At 39.0% G+C, this 19,095-nt stretch overlaps 18 non-coding genes across 18 annotated transcripts; all 18 read left to right on the top strand.

Moving 5' to 3' along the window:
* Positions 1-430: 430 nt before the first annotated feature.
* Positions 431-513, top strand: TRNAL-CAG (transfer RNA leucine (anticodon CAG)). The gene has a single exon. It is a non-coding gene; the product is annotated as a tRNA-Leu (tRNA).
* A 513-nt stretch (positions 514-1,026) lies between these two features.
* Positions 1,027-1,109, top strand: TRNAL-CAG (transfer RNA leucine (anticodon CAG)). Its single transcript has one exon. It is a non-coding gene; the product is annotated as a tRNA-Leu (tRNA).
* Positions 1,110-1,621: 512 nt separating this feature from the next.
* On the top strand, positions 1,622-1,704 carry TRNAL-AAG (transfer RNA leucine (anticodon AAG)). Its single transcript has one exon. It is a non-coding gene; the product is annotated as a tRNA-Leu (tRNA).
* A 754-nt stretch (positions 1,705-2,458) lies between these two features.
* Positions 2,459-2,541, top strand: TRNAL-AAG (transfer RNA leucine (anticodon AAG)). Its single transcript has one exon. It is a non-coding gene; the product is annotated as a tRNA-Leu (tRNA).
* A 996-nt stretch (positions 2,542-3,537) lies between these two features.
* On the top strand, positions 3,538-3,620 carry TRNAL-CAG (transfer RNA leucine (anticodon CAG)). Its single transcript has one exon. It is a non-coding gene; the product is annotated as a tRNA-Leu (tRNA).
* Positions 3,621-4,133: 513 nt separating this feature from the next.
* TRNAL-CAG (transfer RNA leucine (anticodon CAG)) lies at positions 4,134-4,216 on the top strand. Its single transcript has one exon. It is a non-coding gene; the product is annotated as a tRNA-Leu (tRNA).
* Positions 4,217-4,728: 512 nt separating this feature from the next.
* Positions 4,729-4,811, top strand: TRNAL-AAG (transfer RNA leucine (anticodon AAG)). The gene has a single exon. It is a non-coding gene; the product is annotated as a tRNA-Leu (tRNA).
* Positions 4,812-6,403: 1,592 nt separating this feature from the next.
* Positions 6,404-6,486, top strand: TRNAL-CAG (transfer RNA leucine (anticodon CAG)). The gene has a single exon. It is a non-coding gene; the product is annotated as a tRNA-Leu (tRNA).
* Positions 6,487-7,240: 754 nt separating this feature from the next.
* TRNAL-AAG (transfer RNA leucine (anticodon AAG)) lies at positions 7,241-7,323 on the top strand. The gene has a single exon. It is a non-coding gene; the product is annotated as a tRNA-Leu (tRNA).
* Positions 7,324-8,077: 754 nt separating this feature from the next.
* TRNAL-CAG (transfer RNA leucine (anticodon CAG)) lies at positions 8,078-8,160 on the top strand. Its single transcript has one exon. It is a non-coding gene; the product is annotated as a tRNA-Leu (tRNA).
* Positions 8,161-9,993: 1,833 nt separating this feature from the next.
* TRNAL-AAG (transfer RNA leucine (anticodon AAG)) lies at positions 9,994-10,076 on the top strand. Its single transcript has one exon. It is a non-coding gene; the product is annotated as a tRNA-Leu (tRNA).
* A 1,349-nt stretch (positions 10,077-11,425) lies between these two features.
* TRNAL-AAG (transfer RNA leucine (anticodon AAG)) lies at positions 11,426-11,508 on the top strand. The gene has a single exon. It is a non-coding gene; the product is annotated as a tRNA-Leu (tRNA).
* A 1,592-nt stretch (positions 11,509-13,100) lies between these two features.
* On the top strand, positions 13,101-13,183 carry TRNAL-CAG (transfer RNA leucine (anticodon CAG)). The gene has a single exon. It is a non-coding gene; the product is annotated as a tRNA-Leu (tRNA).
* Positions 13,184-13,937: 754 nt separating this feature from the next.
* TRNAL-AAG (transfer RNA leucine (anticodon AAG)) lies at positions 13,938-14,020 on the top strand. The gene has a single exon. It is a non-coding gene; the product is annotated as a tRNA-Leu (tRNA).
* Positions 14,021-14,774: 754 nt separating this feature from the next.
* On the top strand, positions 14,775-14,857 carry TRNAL-CAG (transfer RNA leucine (anticodon CAG)). Its single transcript has one exon. It is a non-coding gene; the product is annotated as a tRNA-Leu (tRNA).
* A 1,833-nt stretch (positions 14,858-16,690) lies between these two features.
* TRNAL-AAG (transfer RNA leucine (anticodon AAG)) lies at positions 16,691-16,773 on the top strand. The gene has a single exon. It is a non-coding gene; the product is annotated as a tRNA-Leu (tRNA).
* A 1,349-nt stretch (positions 16,774-18,122) lies between these two features.
* Positions 18,123-18,205, top strand: TRNAL-AAG (transfer RNA leucine (anticodon AAG)). The gene has a single exon. It is a non-coding gene; the product is annotated as a tRNA-Leu (tRNA).
* Positions 18,206-18,959: 754 nt separating this feature from the next.
* On the top strand, positions 18,960-19,042 carry TRNAL-AAG (transfer RNA leucine (anticodon AAG)). The gene has a single exon. It is a non-coding gene; the product is annotated as a tRNA-Leu (tRNA).
* The last annotated feature ends 53 nt before the right edge of the window (positions 19,043-19,095 follow it).

Genomic DNA, 19,095 nt, shown 5'->3' with positions numbered 1-19,095 from the left:
TCAGGTTAAAGCAAGAACAAGGGTTCTTCAGGACCTCTTTTTTACAGCACTGTTAATCATAAACCAATAACTACATGATGGAAATGGACAAGAAACAGTACTAATCTTTCTATTTTCTATTTCATATTTAAGTAACTATGTAAGACAATACAGATTCCTCTGCTTACTTGAGTGAATGTTATAGAGAATGGAACTCCACTAAACTACTGCTGGGTACCTCCCAGGGTAGTTTTTCTGTATTTTCAGGTTAAAGCAAGAACAAGGGTTCTTCAGTACCTCTTTGTTACAGCACTGTTAATCATAAACCAATAACTACATGATGGAAATGGACAAGAAACAGTTCTAATCTTTCTATTTTAAATTCCCAAAAACTGGACCCTTAACATGACGGTTTTTTCTTCCATATCTGAAAGGCTTGGCTTTTCTATAAGTCAGGATGGCCGAGCGGTCTAAGGCGCTGCGTTCAGGTCGCAGTCTCCCCTGGAGGCGTGGGTTCAAATCCCACTTCTGACAATACAATTTTTATTAAACACACTGCAATGTCATTCCGACAGCGCTAGTGAAAAAAACCCACTATGCCAAAACACGCCCCAAAATGTTAGACTCTTCAGATAACTGGCTTGGCATCCAATCTTGAAAGTTTTCTTATTTGTGTAGGATAGGATGACCGAGCAGTCTCTCGTGAAGGCGTGGATTTAAATCCCACTTTTGAATACTCATATTTAAGTAAACTATGTAAGACAATACCGATTCCTCTGCTTACTTGAGTGAATGTTATAGAGAATGGAACTCCACTAAACTACTGCTGGGTACCTCCCAGGGTAGTTTTTCTGTATTTTCAGGTTAAAGCAAGAACAAGGGTTCTTCAGGACCTCTTTTTTACAGCACTGTTAATCATAAACCAATAACTACATGATGGAAATGGACAAGAAACAGTACTAATCTTTCTATTTTAAATTCCTAAAAACTGGACCCTTAACATTACGGTTTTTTCTTCCATTTCTGAAAGGCTTGGCTTTTCTATAAGTCAGGATGGCCGAGCGGTCTAAGGCGCTGCGTTCAGGTCGCAGTCTCCCCTGGAGGCGTGGGTTCAAATCCCACTTCTGACAATACAACTTTTATTAAACACACTGCAATGTCATTCCGACAGCGCTAGTGAAAAAACCCACTATGACAAAACACGCCCCAAAATGTTAGACTCTTCAGATGACTGGCTTGGCATCCAATCTTGAAAGTTTTCTTATTTGTGTAGGATAGGATGACCGAGCAGTCTCTCGTGAAGGCGTGGATTTAAATCCCACTTTTGAATACTCATATTTAAGTAAACTATGTAAGACAATACCGATTCCTCTGCTTACTTGAGTGAATGTTATAGAGAATGGAACTCCACTAAACTACTGCTGGGTACCTCCCAGGGTAGTTTTTCTGTATTTTCAGGTTAAAGCAAGAACAAGGGTTCTTCAGTACCTCTTTGTTACAGCACTGTTAATCATAAACCAATAACTACATGATGGAAATGGACAAGAAACAGTTCTAATCTTTCTATTTTAAATTCCCAAGAACTGGACCCTTAACATGACGGTTTTTTCTTCCATATCTGAAAGGCTTGGCTTTTCTATAAGTCAGGATGGCCGAGCGGTCTAAGGCGCTGCGTTAAGGTCGCAGTCTCCCCTGGAGGCGTGGGTTCAAATCCCACTTCTGACAATACAACTTTTCTTAAACACACTGCAATGTCATTCCGACAGTGCTAGTGAAAAAACCCACTATGCCAAAACACGCCCCAAAATGTTAGACTCTTCAGATGACTGGCTTGGCATCCAATCTTGAAAGTTTTCTTATTTGTGTAGGATAGGATGACCGAGCAGTCTCTCGTGAAGGCGTGGATTTAAATCCCACTTTTGAATACTCATATTTAAGTAAACTATGTAAGACAATACCGATTCCTCTGCTTACTTGAGTGAATGTTATAGAGAATGGAACTCCACTAAACTACTGCTGGGTACCTCCCAGGGTAGTTTTTCTGTATTTTCAGGTTAAAGCAAGAACAAGGGTTCTTCAGGACCTCTTTTTTACAGCACTGTTAATCATAAACCAATAACTACATGATGGAAATGGACAAGAAACAGTACTAATCTTTCTATTTTCTATTTCATATTTAAGTAACTATGTAAGACAATACAGATTCCTCTGCTTACTTGAGTGAATGTTATAGAGAATGGAACTCCACTAAACTACTGCTGGGTACCTCCCAGGGTAGTTTTTCTGTATTTTCAGGTTAAAGCAAGAACAAGGGTTCTTCAGGACCTCTTTGTTACAGCACTGTTAATCATAAACCAATAACTACATGATGGAAATGGACAAGAAACAGTTCTAATCTTTCTATTTTAAATTCCCAAAAACTGGACCCTTAACATGACGGTTTTTTCTTCCATATCTGAAAGGCTTGGCTTTTCTATAAGTCAGGATGGCCGAGCGGTCTAAGGCGCTGCGTTAAGGTCGCAGTCTCCCCTGGAGGCGTGGGTTCAAATTCCACTTCTGACAATACAACTTTTCTTAAACACACTGCAATGTCATTCCGACAGCGCTAGTGAAAAAACCCACTATGCCAAAACACGCCCCAAAATGTTAGACTCTTCAGATGACTGGCTTGGCATCCAATCTTGAAAGTTTTCTTATTTGTGTAGGATAGGATGACCGAGCAGTCTCTCGTGAAGGCGTGGATTTAAATCCCACTTTTGAATACTCATATTTAAGTAAACTATGTAAGACAATACCGATTCCTCTGCTTACTTGAGTGAATGTTATAGAGAATGGAACTCCACTAAACTACTGCTGGGTACCTCCCAGGGTAGTTTTTCTGTATTTTCAGGTTAAAGCAAGAACAAGGGTTCTTCAGGACCTCTTTTTTACAGCACTGTTAATCATAAACCAATAACTACATGATGGAAATGGACAAGAAACAGTACTAATCTTTCTATTTTCTATTTCATATTTAAGTAACTATGTAAGACAATACAGATTCCTCTGCTTACTTGAGTGAATGTTATAGAGAATGGAACTCCACTAAACTACTGCTGGGTACCTCCCAGGGTAGTTTTTCTGTATTTTCAGGTTAAAGCAAGAACAAGGGTTCTTCAGGACCTCTTTTTTACAGCACTGTTAATCATAAACCAATAACTACATGATGGAAATGGACAAGAAACAGTACTAATCTTTCTATTTTCTATTTCATATTTAAGTAACTATGTAAGACAATACAGATTCCTCTGCTTACTTGAGTGAATGTTATAGAGAATGGAACTCCACTAAACTACTGCTGGGTACCTCCCAGGGTAGTTTTTCTGTATTTTCAGGTTAAAGCAAGAACAAGGGTTCTTCAGTACCTCTTTGTTACAGCACTGTTAATCATAAACCAATAACTACATGATGGAAATGGACAAGAAACAGTTCTAATCTTTCTATTTTAAATTCCCAAAAACTGGACCCTTAACATGACGGTTTTTTCTTCCATATCTGAAAGGCTTGGCTTTTCTATAAGTCAGGATGGCCGAGCGGTCTAAGGCGCTGCGTTCAGGTCGCAGTCTCCCCTGGAGGCGTGGGTTCAAATCCCACTTCTGACAATACAATTTTTATTAAACACACTGCAATGTCATTCCGACAGCGCTAGTGAAAAAAACCCACTATGCCAAAACACGCCCCAAAATGTTAGACTCTTCAGATAACTGGCTTGGCATCCAATCTTGAAAGTTTTCTTATTTGTGTAGGATAGGATGACCGAGCAGTCTCTCGTGAAGGCGTGGATTTAAATCCCACTTTTGAATACTCATATTTAAGTAAACTATGTAAGACAATACCGATTCCTCTGCTTACTTGAGTGAATGTTATAGAGAATGGAACTCCACTAAACTACTGCTGGGTACCTCCCAGGGTAGTTTTTCTGTATTTTCAGGTTAAAGCAAGAACAAGGGTTCTTCAGGACCTCTTTTTTACAGCACTGTTAATCATAAACCAATAACTACATGATGGAAATGGACAAGAAACAGTACTAATCTTTCTATTTTAAATTCCTAAAAACTGGACCCTTAACATTACGGTTTTTTCTTCCATTTCTGAAAGGCTTGGCTTTTCTATAAGTCAGGATGGCCGAGCGGTCTAAGGCGCTGCGTTCAGGTCGCAGTCTCCCCTGGAGGCGTGGGTTCAAATCCCACTTCTGACAATACAACTTTTATTAAACACACTGCAATGTCATTCCGACAGCGCTAGTGAAAAAACCCACTATGACAAAACACGCCCCAAAATGTTAGACTCTTCAGATGACTGGCTTGGCATCCAATCTTGAAAGTTTTCTTATTTGTGTAGGATAGGATGACCGAGCAGTCTCTCGTGAAGGCGTGGATTTAAATCCCACTTTTGAATACTCATATTTAAGTAAACTATGTAAGACAATACCGATTCCTCTGCTTACTTGAGTGAATGTTATAGAGAATGGAACTCCACTAAACTACTGCTGGGTACCTCCCAGGGTAGTTTTTCTGTATTTTCAGGTTAAAGCAAGAACAAGGGTTCTTCAGTACCTCTTTGTTACAGCACTGTTAATCATAAACCAATAACTACATGATGGAAATGGACAAGAAACAGTTCTAATCTTTCTATTTTAAATTCCCAAGAACTGGACCCTTAACATGACGGTTTTTTCTTCCATATCTGAAAGGCTTGGCTTTTCTATAAGTCAGGATGGCCGAGCGGTCTAAGGCGCTGCGTTAAGGTCGCAGTCTCCCCTGGAGGCGTGGGTTCAAATCCCACTTCTGACAATACAACTTTTCTTAAACACACTGCAATGTCATTCCGACAGTGCTAGTGAAAAAACCCACTATGCCAAAACACGCCCCAAAATGTTAGACTCTTCAGATGACTGGCTTGGCATCCAATCTTGAAAGTTTTCTTATTTGTGTAGGATAGGATGACCGAGCAGTCTCTCGTGAAGGCGTGGATTTAAATCCCACTTTTGAATACTCATATTTAAGTAAACTATGTAAGACAATACCGATTCCTCTGCTTACTTGAGTGAATGTTATAGAGAATGGAACTCCACTAAACTACTGCTGGGTACCTCCCAGGGTAGTTTTTCTGTATTTTCAGGTTAAAGCAAGAACAAGGGTTCTTCAGGACCTCTTTTTTACAGCACTGTTAATTATAAACCAATAACTACATGATGGAAATGGAAAAGAAACAGTACTAATCTTTCTATTTTCTATTTCATATTTAAGTAACTATGTAAGACAATACAGATTCCTCTGCTTACTTGAGTGAATGTTATAGAGAATGGAACTCCACTAAACTACTGCTGGGTACCTCCCAGGGTAGTTTTTCTGTATTTTCAGGTTAAAGCAAGAACAAGGGTTCTTCAGGACCTCTTTGTTACAGCACTGTTAATCATAAACCAATAACTACATGATGGAAATGGACAAGAAACAGTTCTAATCTTTCTATTTTAAATTCCCAAAAACTGGACCCTTAACATGACGGTTTTTTCTTCCATATCTGAAAGGCTTGGCTTTTCTATAAGTCAGGATGGCCGAGCGGTCTAAGGCGCTGCGTTAAGGTCGCAGTCTCCCCTGGAGGCGTGGGTTTGAAATCCCACTTCTGACAATACAACTTTTATTAAACACACTGCAATGTCATTCCGACAGCGCTAGTGAAAAAACCCACTATGCCAAAACACGCCCCAAAATGTTAGACTCTTCAGATGACTGGCTTGGCATCCAATCTTGAAAGTTTTCTTATTTGTGTAGGTTAGGATGACCGAGCAGTCTCTCGTGAAGGCGTGGATTTAAATCCCACTTTTGAATACTCATATTTAAGTAAACTATGTAAGACAATACAGATTCCTCTGCTTACTTGAGTGAATGTTATAGAGAATGGAACTCCACTAAACTACTGCTGGGTACCTCCCAGGGTAGTTTTTCTGTATTTTCAGGTTAAAGCAAGAACAAGGGTTCTTCAGGACCTCTTTTTTACAGCACTGTTAATCATAAACCAATAACTACATGATGGAAATGGACAAGAAACAGTACTAATCTTTCTATTTTCTATTTCATATTTAAGTAACTATGTAAGACAATACAGATTCCTCTGCTTACTTGAGTGAATGTTATAGAGAATGGAACTCCACTAAACTACTGCTGGGTACCTCCCAGGGTAGTTTTTCTGTATTTTCAGGTTAAAGCAAGAACAAGGGTTCTTCAGTACCTCTTTTTTACAGCACTGTTAATCATAAACCAATAACTACATGATGGAAATGGACAAGAAACAGTACTAATCTTTCTATTTTAAATTCCTAAAAACTGGACCCTTAACATTACGGTTTTTTCTTCCATTTCTGAAAGGCTTGGTTTTTCTATAAGTCAGGATGGCCGAGCGGTCTAAGGTGCTGCGTTCAGGTCGCAGTCTCCCCTGGAGGTGTGGGTTCAAATCCCACTTCTGACAATACAATTTTTATTAAACACACTGCAATGTCATTCCGACAGCGCTAGTGAAAAAACCCACTATGCCAAAACACGCCCCAAAATGTTAGACTCTTCAGATGACTGGCTTGGCATCCAATCTTGAAAGTTTTCTTATTTGTGTAGGATAGGATGACCGAGCAGTCTCTCGTGAAGGCGTGGATTTAAATCCCACTTTTGAATACTCATATTTAAGTAAACTATGTAAGACAATACCGATTCCTCTGCTTACTTGAGTGAATGTTATAGAGAATGGAACTCCACTAAACTACTGCTGGGTACCTCCCAGGGTAGTTTTTCTGTATTTTCAGGTTAAAGCAAGAACAAGGGTTCTTCAGGACCTCTTTTTTACAGCACTGTTAATCATAAACCAATAACTACATGATGGAAATGGACAAGAAACAGTACTAATCTTTCTATTTTCTATTTCATATTTAAGTAACTATGTAAGACAATACAGATTCCTCTGCTTACTTGAGTGAATGTTATAGAGAATGGAACTCCACTAAACTACTGCTGGGTACCTCCCAGGGTAGTTTTTCTGTATTTTCAGGTTAAAGCAAGAACAAGGGTTCTTCAGTACCTCTTTGTTACAGCACTGTTAATCATAAACCAATAACTACATGATGGAAATGGACAAGAAACAGTTCTAATATTTCTATTTTAAATTCCCAAGAACTGGACCCTTAACATGACGGTTTTTTCTTCCATATCTGAAAGGCTTGGCTTTTCTATAAGTCAGGATGGCCGAGCGGTCTAAGGCGCTGCGTTAAGGTCGCAGTCTCCCCTGGAGGCGTGGGTTCAAATCCCACTTCTGACAATACAACTTTTCTTAAACACACTGCAATGTCATTCCGACAGTGCTAGTGAAAAAACCCACTATGCCAAAACACGCCCCAAAATGTTAGACTCTTCAGATGACTGGCTTGGCATCCAATCTTGAAAGTTTTCTTATTTGTGTAGGATAGGATGACCGAGCAGTCTCTCGTGAAGGCGTGGATTTAAATCCCACTTTTGAATACTCATATTTAAGTAAACTATGTAAGACAATACCGATTCCTCTGCTTACTTGAGTGAATGTTATAGAGAATGGAACTCCACTAAACTACTGCTGGGTACCTCCCAGGGTAGTTTTTCTGTATTTTCAGGTTAAAGCAAGAACAAGGGTTCTTCAGGACCTCTTTTTTACAGCACTGTTAATTATAAACCAATAACTACATGATGGAAATGGAAAAGAAACAGTACTAATCTTTCTATTTTCTATTTCATATTTAAGTAACTATGTAAGACAATACAGATTCCTCTGCTTACTTGAGTGAATGTTATAGAGAATGGAACTCCACTAAACTACTGCTGGGTACCTCCCAGGGTAGTTTTTCTGTATTTTCAGGTTAAAGCAAGAACAAGGGTTCTTCAGGACCTCTTTGTTACAGCACTGTTAATCATAAACCAATAACTACATGATGGAAATGGACAAGAAACAGTTCTAATCTTTCTATTTTAAATTCCCAAAAACTGGACCCTTAACATGACGGTTTTTTCTTCCATTTCTGAAAGGCTTGGTTTTTCTATAAGTCAGGATGGCCGAGCGGTCTAAGGTGCTGCGTTCAGGTCGCAGTCTCCCCTGGAGGCGTGGGTTCAAATCCCACTTCTGACAATACAATTTTTATTAAACACACTGCAATGTCATTCCGACAGCGCTAGTGAAAAAACCCACTATGCCAAAACACGCCCCAAAATGTTAGACTCTTCAGATGACTGGCTTGGCATCCAATCTTGAAAGTTTTCTTATTTGTGTAGGATAGGATGAACGAGCAGTCTCTCGTGAAGGCGTGGATTTAAATCCCACTTTTGAATACTCATATTTAAGTAAACTATGTAAGACAATACCGATTCCTCTGCTTACTTGAGTGAATGTTATAGAGAATGGAACTCCACTAAACTACTGCTGGGTACCTCCCAGGGTAGTTTTTCTGTATTTTCAGGTTAAAGCAAGAACAAGGGTTCTTCAGGACCTCTTTTTTACAGCACTGTTAATCATAAACCAATAACTACATGATGGAAATGGACAAGAAACAGTACTAATCTTTCTATTTTCTATTTCATATTTAAGTAACTATGTAAGACAATACAGATTCCTCTGCTTACTTGAGTGAATGTTATAGAGAATGGAACTCCACTAAACTACTGCTGGGTACCTCCCAGGGTAGTTTTTCTGTATTTTCAGGTTAAAGCAAGAACAAGGGTTCTTCAGTACCTCTTTGTTACAGCACTGTTAATCATAAACCAATAACTACATGATGGAAATGGACAAGAAACAGTTCTAATATTTCTATTTTAAATTCCCAAGAACTGGACCCTTAACATGACGGTTTTTTCTTCCATATCTGAAAGGCTTGGCTTTTCTATAAGTCAGGATGGCCGCGCGGTCTAAGGCGCTGCGTTCAGGTCGCAGTCTCCCCTGGAGGCGTGGGTTCAAATCCCACTTCTGACAATACAACTTCTCTTAAACACACTGCAATGTCATTCCGACAGTGCTAGTGAAAAAACCCACTATGCCAAAACACGCCCCAAAATGTTAGACTCTTCAGATGACTGGCTTGGCATCCAATCTTAAAAGTTTTCTTATTTGTGTAGGATAGGATGACCGAGCAGTCTCTCGTGAAGGCGTGGATTTAAATCCCACTTTTGAATACTCATATTTAAGTAAACTATGTAAGACAATACCGATTCCTCTGCTTACTTGAGTGAATGTTATAGAGAATGGAACTCCACTAAACTACTGCTGGGTACCTCCCAGGGTAGTTTTTCTGTATTTTCAGGTTAAAGCAAGAACAAGGGTTCTTCAGGACCTCTTTTTTACAGCACTGTTAATTATAAACCAATAACTACATGATGGAAATGGAAAAGAAACAGTACTAATCTTTCTATTTTCTATTTCATATTTAAGTAACTATGTAAGACAATACAGATTCCTCTGCTTACTTGAGTGAATGTTATAGAGAATGGAACTCCACTAAACTACTGCTGGGTACCTCCCAGGGTAGTTTTTCTGTATTTTCAGGTTAAAGCAAGAACAAGGGTTCTTCAGGACCTCTTTTTTACAGCACTGTTAATCATAAACCAATAACTACATGATGGAAATGGAAAAGAAACAGTACTAATCTTTCTATTTTCTATTTCATATTTAAGTAACTATGTAAGACAATACAGATTCCTCTGCTTACTTGAGTGAATGTTATAGAGAATGGAACTCCACTAAACTACTGCTGGGTACCTCCCAGGGTAGTTTTTCTGTATTTTCAGGTTAAAGCAAGAACAAGGGTTCTTCAGGACCTCTTTGTTACAGCACTGTTAATCATAAACCAATAACTACATGATGGAAATGGACAAGAAACAGTTCTAATCTTTCTATTTTAAATTCCCAAAAACTGGACCCTTAACATGACGGTTTTTTCTTCCATATCTGAAAGGCTTGGCTTTTCTATAAGTCAGGATGGCCGAGCGGTCTAAGGCGCTGCGTTAAGGTCGCAGTCTCCCTTGGAGGCGTGGGTTCAAATCCCACTTCTGACAATACAACTTTTATTAAACACACTGCAATGTCATTCCGACAGCGCTAGTGAAAAAACCCACTATGCCAAAACACGCCCCAAAATGTTAGACTCTTCAGATAACTGGCTTGGCATCCAATCTTGAAAGTTTTCTTATTTGTGTAGGATAGGATGACCGAGCAGTCTCTCGTGAAGGCGTGGATTTAAATCCCACTTTTGAATACTCATATTTAAGTAAACTATGTAAGACAATACCGATTCCTCTGCTTACTTGAGTGAATGTTATAGAGAATGGAACTCCACTAAACTACTGCTGGGTACCTCCCAGGGTAGTTTTTCTGTATTTTCAGGTTAAAGCAAGAACAAGGGTTCTTCAGGACCTCTTTTTTACAGCACTGTTAATCATAAACCAATAACTACATGATGGAAATGGACAAGAAACAGTACTAATCTTTCTATTTTAAATTCCTAAAAACTGGACCCTTAACATTACGGTTTTTTCTTCCATTTCTGAAAGGCTTGGCTTTTCTATAAGTCAGGATGGCCGAGCGGTCTACGGCGCTGCGTTCAGGTCGCAGTCTCCCCTGGAGGCGTGGGTTCAAATCCCACTTCTGACAATACAACTTTTATTAAACACACTGCAATGTCATTCCGACAGCGCTAGTGAAAAAACCCACTATGACAAAACACGCCCCAAAATGTTAGACTCTTCAGATGACTGGCTTGGCATCCAATCTTGAAAGTTTTCTTATTTGTGTAGGATAGGATGACCGAGCAGTCTCTCGTGAAGGCGTGGATTTAAATCCCAATTTTGAATACTCATATTTAAGTAAACTATGTAAGACAATACCGATTCCTCTGCTTACTTGAGTGAATGTTATAGAGAATGGAACTCCACTAAACTACTGCTGGGTACCTCCCAGGGTAGTTTTTCTGTATTTTCAGGTTAAAGCAAGAACAAGGGTTCTTCAGGACCTCTTTTTTACAGCACTGTTAATCATAAACCAATAACTACATGATGGAAATGGACAAGAAACAGTACTAATCTTTCTATTTTCTATTTCATATTTAAGTAACTATGTAAGACAATACAGATTCCTCTGCTTACTTGAGTGAATGTTATAGAGAATGGAACTCCACTAAACTACTGCTGGGTACCTCCCAGGGTAGTTTTTCTGTATTTTCAGGTTAAAGCAAGAACAAGGGTTCTTCAGTACCTCTTTGTTACAGCACTGTTAATCATAAACCAATAACTACATGATGGAAATGGACAAGAAACAGTTCTAATCTTTCTATTTTAAATTCCCAAGAACTGGACCCTTAACATGACGGTTTTTTCTTCCATATCTGAAAGTCTTGGCATTTCTATAAGTCAGGATGGCCGAGCGGTCTAAGGCGCTGCGTTAAGGTCGCAGTCTCCCCTGGAGGCGTGGGTTTAAATCCCACTTCTGACAATACAACTTTTCTTAAACACACTGCAATGTCATTCCGACAGCGCTAGTGAAAAAACCCACTATGCCAAAACACGCCCCAAAATGTTAGACTCTTCAGATGACTGGCTTGGCATCCAATCTTGAAAGTTTTCTTATTTGTGTAGGATAGGATGACCGAGCAGTCTCTCGTGAAGGCGTGGATTTAAATCCCACTTTTGAATACTCATATTTAAGTAAACTATGTAAGACAATACCGATTCCTCTGCTTACTTGAGTGAATGTTATAGAGAATGGAACTCCACTAAACTACTGCTGGGTACCTCCCAGGGTAGTTTTTCTGTATTTTCAGGTTAAAGCAAGAACAAGGGTTCTTCAGGACCTCTTTTTTACAGCACTGTTAATTATAAACCAATAACTACATGATGGAAATGGAAAAGAAACAGTACTAATCTTTCTATTTTCTATTTCATATTTAAGTAACTATGTAAGACAATACAGATTCCTCTGCTTACTTGAGTGAATGTTATAGAGAATGGAACTCCACTAAACTACTGCTGGGTACCTCCCAGGGTAGTTTTTCTGTATTTTCAGGTTAAAGCAAGAACAAGGGTTCTTCAGGACCTCTTTGTTACAGCACTGTTAATCATAAACCAATAACTACATGATGGAAATGGACAAGAAACAGTTCTAATCTTTCTATTTTAAATTCCCAAAAACTGGACCCTTAACATGACGGTTTTTTCTTCCATATCTGAAAGGCTTGGCTTTTCTATAAGTCAGGATGGCCGAGCGGTCTAAGGCGCTGCGTTAAGGTCGCAGTCTCCCCTGGAGGCGTGGGTTTGAAATCCCACTTCTGACAATACAACTTTTATTAAACACACTGCAATGTCATTCCGACAGCGCTAGTGAAAAAACCCACTATGCCAAAACACGCCCCAAAATGTTAGACTCTTCAGATGACTGGCTTGGCATCCAATCTTGAAAGTTTTCTTATTTGTGTAGGTTAGGATGACCGAGCAGTCTCTCGTGAAGGCGTGGATTTAAATCCCACTTTTGAATACTCATATTTAAGTAAACTATGTAAGACAATACAGATTCCTCTGCTTACTTGAGTGAATGTTATAGAGAATGGAACTCCACTAAACTACTGCTGGGTACCTCCCAGGGTAGTTTTTCTGTATTTTCAGGTTAAAGCAAGAACAAGGGTTCTTCAGGACCTCTTTTTTACAGCACTGTTAATCATAAACCAATAACTACATGATGGAAATGGACAAGAAACAGTACTAATCTTTCTATTTTCTATTTCATATTTAAGTAACTATGTAAGACAATACAGATTCCTCTGCTTACTTGAGTGAATGTTATAGAGAATGGAACTCCACTAAACTACTGCTGGGTACCTCCCAGGGTAGTTTTTCTGTATTTTCAGGTTAAAGCAAGAACAAGGGTTCTTCAGTACCTCTTTTTTACAGCACTGTTAATCATAAACCAATAACTACATGATGGAAATGGACAAGAAACAGTACTAATCTTTCTATTTTAAATTCCTAAAAACTGGACCCTTAACATTACGGTTTTTTCTTCCATTTCTGAAAGGCTTGGTTTTTCTATAAGTCAGGATGGCCGAGCGGTCTAAGGTGCTGCGTTCAGGTCGCAGTCTCCCCTGGAGGTGTGGGTTCAAATCCCACTTCTGACAATACAATTTTTATTAAACACACTGCAATGTCATTCCGACAGCGCTAGTGAAAAAACCCACTATGCCAAAACACGCCCCAAAATGTTAGACTCTTCAGATGACTGGCTTGGCATCCAATCTTGAAAGTTTTCTTATTTGTGTAGGATAGGATGACCGAGCAGTCTCTCGTGAAGGCGTGGATTTAAATCCCACTTTTGAATACTCATATTTAAGTAAACTATGTAAGACAATACCGATTCCTCTGCTTACTTGAGTGAATGTTATAGAGAATGGAACTCCACTAAACTACTGCTGGGTACCTCCCAGGGTAGTTTTTCTGTATTTTCAGGTTAAAGCAAGAACAAGGGTTCTTCAGGACCTCTTTTTTACAGCACTGTTAATCATAAACCAATAACTACATGATGGAAATGGACAAGAAACAGTACTAATCTTTCTATTTTCTATTTCATATTTAAGTAACTATGTAAGACAATACAGATTCCTCTGCTTACTTGAGTGAATGTTATAGAGAATGGAACTCCACTAAACTACTGCTGGGTACCTCCCAGGGTAGTTTTTCTGTATTTTCAGGTTAAAGCAAGAACAAGGGTTCTTCAGTACCTCTTTGTTACAGCACTGTTAATCATAAACCAATAACTACATGATGGAAATGGACAAGAAACAGTTCTAATATTTCTATTTTAAATTCCCAAGAACTGGACCCTTAACATGACGGTTTTTTCTTCCATATCTGAAAGGCTTGGCTTTTCTATAAGTCAGGATGGCCGAGCGGTCTAAGGCGCTGCGTTAAGGTCGCAGTCTCCCCTGGAGGCGTGGGTTCAAATCCCACTTCTGACAATACAACTTTTCTTAAACACACTGCAATGTCATTCCGACAGTGCTAGTGAAAAAACCCACTATGCCAAAACACGCCCCAAAATGTTAGACTCTTCAGATGACTGGCTTGGCATCCAATCTTGAAAGTTTTCTTATTTGTGTAGGATAGGATGACCGAGCAGTCTCTCGTGAAGGCGTGGATTTAAATCCCACTTTTGAATACTCATATTTAAGTAAACTATGTAAGACAATACCGATTCCTCTGCTTACTTGAGTGAATGTTATAGAGAATGGAACTCCACTAAACTACTGCTGGGTACCTCCCAGGGTAGTTTTTCTGTATTTTCAGGTTAAAGCAAGAACAAGGGTTCTTCAGGACCTCTTTTTTACAGCACTGTTAATTATAAACCAATAACTACATGATGGAAATGGAAAAGAAACAGTACTAATCTTTCTATTTTCTATTTCATATTTAAGTAACTATGTAAGACAATACAGATTCCTCTGCTTACTTGAGTGAATGTTATAGAGAATGGAACTCCACTAAACTACTGCTGGGTACCTCCCAGGGTAGTTTTTCTGTATTTTCAGGTTAAAGCAAGAACAAGGGTTCTTCAGGACCTCTTTGTTACAGCACTGTTAATCATAAACCAATAACTACATGATGGAAATGGACAAGAAACAGTTCTAATCTTTCTATTTTAAATTCCCAAAAACTGGACCCTTAACATGACGGTTTTTTCTTCCATTTCTGAAAGGCTTGGTTTTTCTATAAGTCAGGATGGCCGAGCGGTCTAAGGTGCTGCGTTCAGGTCGCAGTCTCCCCTGGAGGCGTGGGTTCAAATCCCACTTCTGACAATACAATTTTTATTAAACACACTGCAATGTCATTCCGACAGCGCTAGTGAAAAAACCCACTATGCCAAAACACGCCCCAAAATGTTAGACTCTTCAGATGACTGGCTTGGCATCCAATCTTGAAAGTTTTCTTATTTGTGTAGGATAGGATGAACGAGCAGTCTCTCGTGAAGGCGTGGATTTAAATCCCACTTTTGAATACTCATATTTAAGTAAACTATGTAAGACAATACCGATTCCTCTGCTTACTTGAGTGAATGTTATAGAGAATGGAACTCCACTAAACTACTGCTGGGTACCTCCCAGGGTAGTTTTTCTGTATTTTCAGGTTAAAGCAAGAACAAGGGTTCTTCAGGACCTCTTTTTTACAGCACTGTTAATCATAAACCAATAACTACATGATGGAAATGGACAAGAAACAGTACTAATCTTTCTATTTTCTATTTCATATTTAAGTAACTATGTAAGACAATACAGATTCCTCTGCTTACTTGAGTGAATGTTATAGAGAATGGAACTCCACTAAACTACTGCTGGGTACCTCCCAGGGTAGTTTTTCTGTATTTTCAGGTTAAAGCAAGAACAAGGGTTCTTCAGTACCTCTTTGTTACAGCACTGTTAATCATAAACCAATAACTACATGATGGAAATGGACAAGAAACAGTTCTAATATTTCTATTTTAAATTCCCAAGAACTGGACCCTTAACATGACGGTTTTTTCTTCCATATCTGAAAGGCTTGGCTTTTCTATAAGTCAGGATGGCCGCGCGGTCTAAGGCGCTGCGTTCAGGTCGCAGTCTCCCCTGGAGGCGTGGGTTCAAATCCCACTTCTGACAATACAACTTCTCTTAAACACACTGCAATGTCATTCCGACAGTGCTAGTGAAAAAACCCACTATGCCAAAACACGCCCCAAAATGTTAGACTCTTCAGATGACTGGCTTGGCATCCAATCTTAAAAGTTTTCTTATTTGTGTAGGATAGGATGACCGAGCAGTCTCTCGTGAAGGCGTGGATTTAAATCCCACTTTTGAATACTCATATTTAAGTAAACTATGTAAGACAATACCGATTCCTCTGCTTACTTGAGTGAATGTTATAGAGAATGGAACTCCACTAAACTACTGCTGGGTACCTCCCAGGGTAGTTTTTCTGTATTTTCAGGTTAAAGCAAGAACAAGGGTTCTTCAGGACCTCTTTTTTACAGCACTGTTAATTATAAACCAATAACTACATGATGGAAATGGAAAAGAAACAGTACTAATCTTTCTATTTTCTATTTCATATTTAAGTAACTATGTAAGACAATACAGATTCCTCTGCTTACTTGAGTGAATGTTATAGAGAATGGAACTCCACTAAACTACTGCTGGGTACCTCCCAGGGTAGTTTTTCTGTATTTTCAGGTTAAAGCAAGAACAAGGGTTCTTCAGGACCTCTTTTTTACAGCACTGTTAATCATAAACCAATAACTACATGATGGAAATGGAAAAGAAACAGTACTAATCTTTCTATTTTCTATTTCATATTTAAGTAACTATGTAAGACAATACAGATTCCTCTGCTTACTTGAGTGAATGTTATAGAGAATGGAACTCCACTAAACTACTGCTGGGTACCTCCCAGGGTAGTTTTTCTGTATTTTCAGGTTAAAGCAAGAACAAGGGTTCTTCAGGACCTCTTTGTTACAGCACTGTTAATCATAAACCAATAACTACATGATGGAAATGGACAAGAAACAGTTCTAATCTTTCTATTTTAAATTCCCAAAAACTGGACCCTTAACATGACGGTTTTTTCTTCCATATCTGAAAGGCTTGGCTTTTCTATAAGTCAGGATGGCCGAGCGGTCTAAGGCGCTGCGTTAAGGTCGCAGTCTCCCTTGGAGGCGTGGGTTCAAATCCCACTTCTGACAATACAACTTTTATTAAACACACTGCAATGTCATTCCGACAGCGCTAGTGAAAAAACCCACTATGCCAAAACACGCCCCAAAATGTTAGACTCTTCAGATAACTGGCTTGGCATCCAATCTTGAAAGTTTTCTTATTTGTGTAGGATAGGATGACCGAGCAGTCTCTCGTGAAGGCGTGGATTTAAATCCCACTTTTGAATACTCATATTTAAGTAAACTATGTAAGACAATACCGATTCCTCTGCTTACTTGAGTGAATGTTATAGAGAATGGAACTCCACTAAACTACTGCTGGGTACCTCCCAGGGTAGTTTTTCTGTATTTTCAGGTTAAAGCAAGAACAAGGGTTCTTCAGGACCTCTTTTTTACAGCACTGTTAATCATAAACCAATAACTACATGATGGAAATGGACAAGAAACAGTACTAATCTTTCTATTTTAAATTCCTAAAAACTGGACCCTTAACATTACGGTTTTTTCTTCCATTTCTGAAAGGCTTGGCTTTTCTATAAGTCAGGATGGCCGAGCGGTCTACGGCGCTGCGTTCAGGTCGCAGTCTCCCCTGGAGGCGTGGGTTCAAATCCCACTTCTGACAATACAACTTTTATTAAACACACTGCAATGTCATTCCGACAGCGCTAGTGAAAAAACCCACTATGACAAAACACGCCCCAAAATGTTAGACTCTTCAGATGACTGGCTTGGCATCCAATCTTGAAAGTTTTCTTATTTGTGTAGGATAGGATGACCGAGCAGTCTCTCGTGAAGGCGTGGATTTAAATCCCAATTTTGAATACTCATATTTAAGTAAACTATGTAAGACAATACCGATTCCTCTGCTTACTTGAGTGAATGTTATAGAGAATGGAACTCCACTAAACTACTGCTGGGTACCTCCCAGGGTAGTTTTTCTGTATTTTCAGGTTAAAGCAAGAACAAGGGTTCTTCAGGACCTCTTTTTTACAGCACTGTTAATCATAAACCAATAACTACATGATGGAAATGGACAAGAAACAGTACTAATCTTTCTATTTTCTATTTCATATTTAAGTAACTATGTAAGACAATACAGATTCCTCTGCTTACTTGAGTGAATGTTATAGAGAATGGAACTCCACTAAACTACTGCTGGGTACCTCCCAGGGTAGTTTTTCTGTATTTTCAGGTTAAAGCAAGAACAAGGGTTCTTCAGTACCTCTTTGTTACAGCACTGTTAATCATAAACCAATAACTACATGATGGAAATGGACAAGAAACAGTTCTAATCTTTCTATTTTAAATTCCCAAGAACTGGACCCTTAACATGACGGTTTTTTCTTCCATATCTGAAAGTCTTGGCATTTCTATAAGTCAGGATGGCCGAGCGGTCTAAGGCGCTGCGTTAAGGTCGCAGTCTCCCCTGGAGGCGTGGGTTTAAATCCCACTTCTGACAATACAACTTTTCTTAAACACACTGCAATGTCATTCCGACAGCGCTAGTGAAAAAACCCACTATGCCAAAACACGCCCCAAAATGTTAGACTCTTCAGATGACTGGCTTGGCATCCAATCTTGAAAGTTTTCTTATTTGTGTAGGATAGGATGACCGAGCAGTCTCTCGTGAAGGCGTGGATTTAAATCCCACTTTTGAATACTCATATTTAAGTAAACTATGTAAGACAATACCGATTCCTCTGCTTACTTGAGTGAATGTTATAGAGAATGGAACTCCACTAAACTACTGCTGGGTACCTCCCAGGGTAGTTTTTCTGTATTTTCAGGTTAAAGCAAGAACAAGGGTTCTTCAGGACCTCTTTTTTACAGCACTGTTAATTATAAACCAATAACTACATGATGGAAATGGAAAAGAAACAGTACTAATCTTTCTATTTTCTATTTCATATTTAAGTAACTATGTAAGACAATACAGATTCCTCTGCTTACTTGAGTGAATGTTATAGAGAATGGAACTCCACTAAACTACTGCTGGGTACCTCCCAGGGTAGTTTTTCTGTATTTTCAGGTTAAAGCAAGAACAAGGGTTCTTCAGGACCTCTTTGTTACAGCACTGTTAATCATAAACCAATAACTACATGATGGAAATGGACAAGAAACAGTTCTAATCTTTCTATTTTAAATTCCCAAAAACTGGACCCTTAACATGACGGTTTTTTCTTCCATATCTGAAAGGCTTGGCTTTTCTATAAGTCAGGATGGCCGAGCGGTCTAAGGCGCTGTGTTAAGGTCGCAGTCTCCCCTGGAGGCGTGGGTTCAAATCCCACTTCTGACAATACAACTTTTATTAAACACACTGCAATGTCATTCCGACAGCGCTAGTGAAAA

This window comes from Rhinoderma darwinii, chromosome 3 (genome assembly GCF_050947455.1).
Source record: "Rhinoderma darwinii isolate aRhiDar2 chromosome 3, aRhiDar2.hap1, whole genome shotgun sequence".
In the NCBI taxonomy this organism is placed as follows: Eukaryota; Metazoa; Chordata; class Amphibia; order Anura; family Rhinodermatidae; genus Rhinoderma; species Rhinoderma darwinii.
This window is presented reverse-complemented; position numbering and strand designations above follow the sequence as displayed.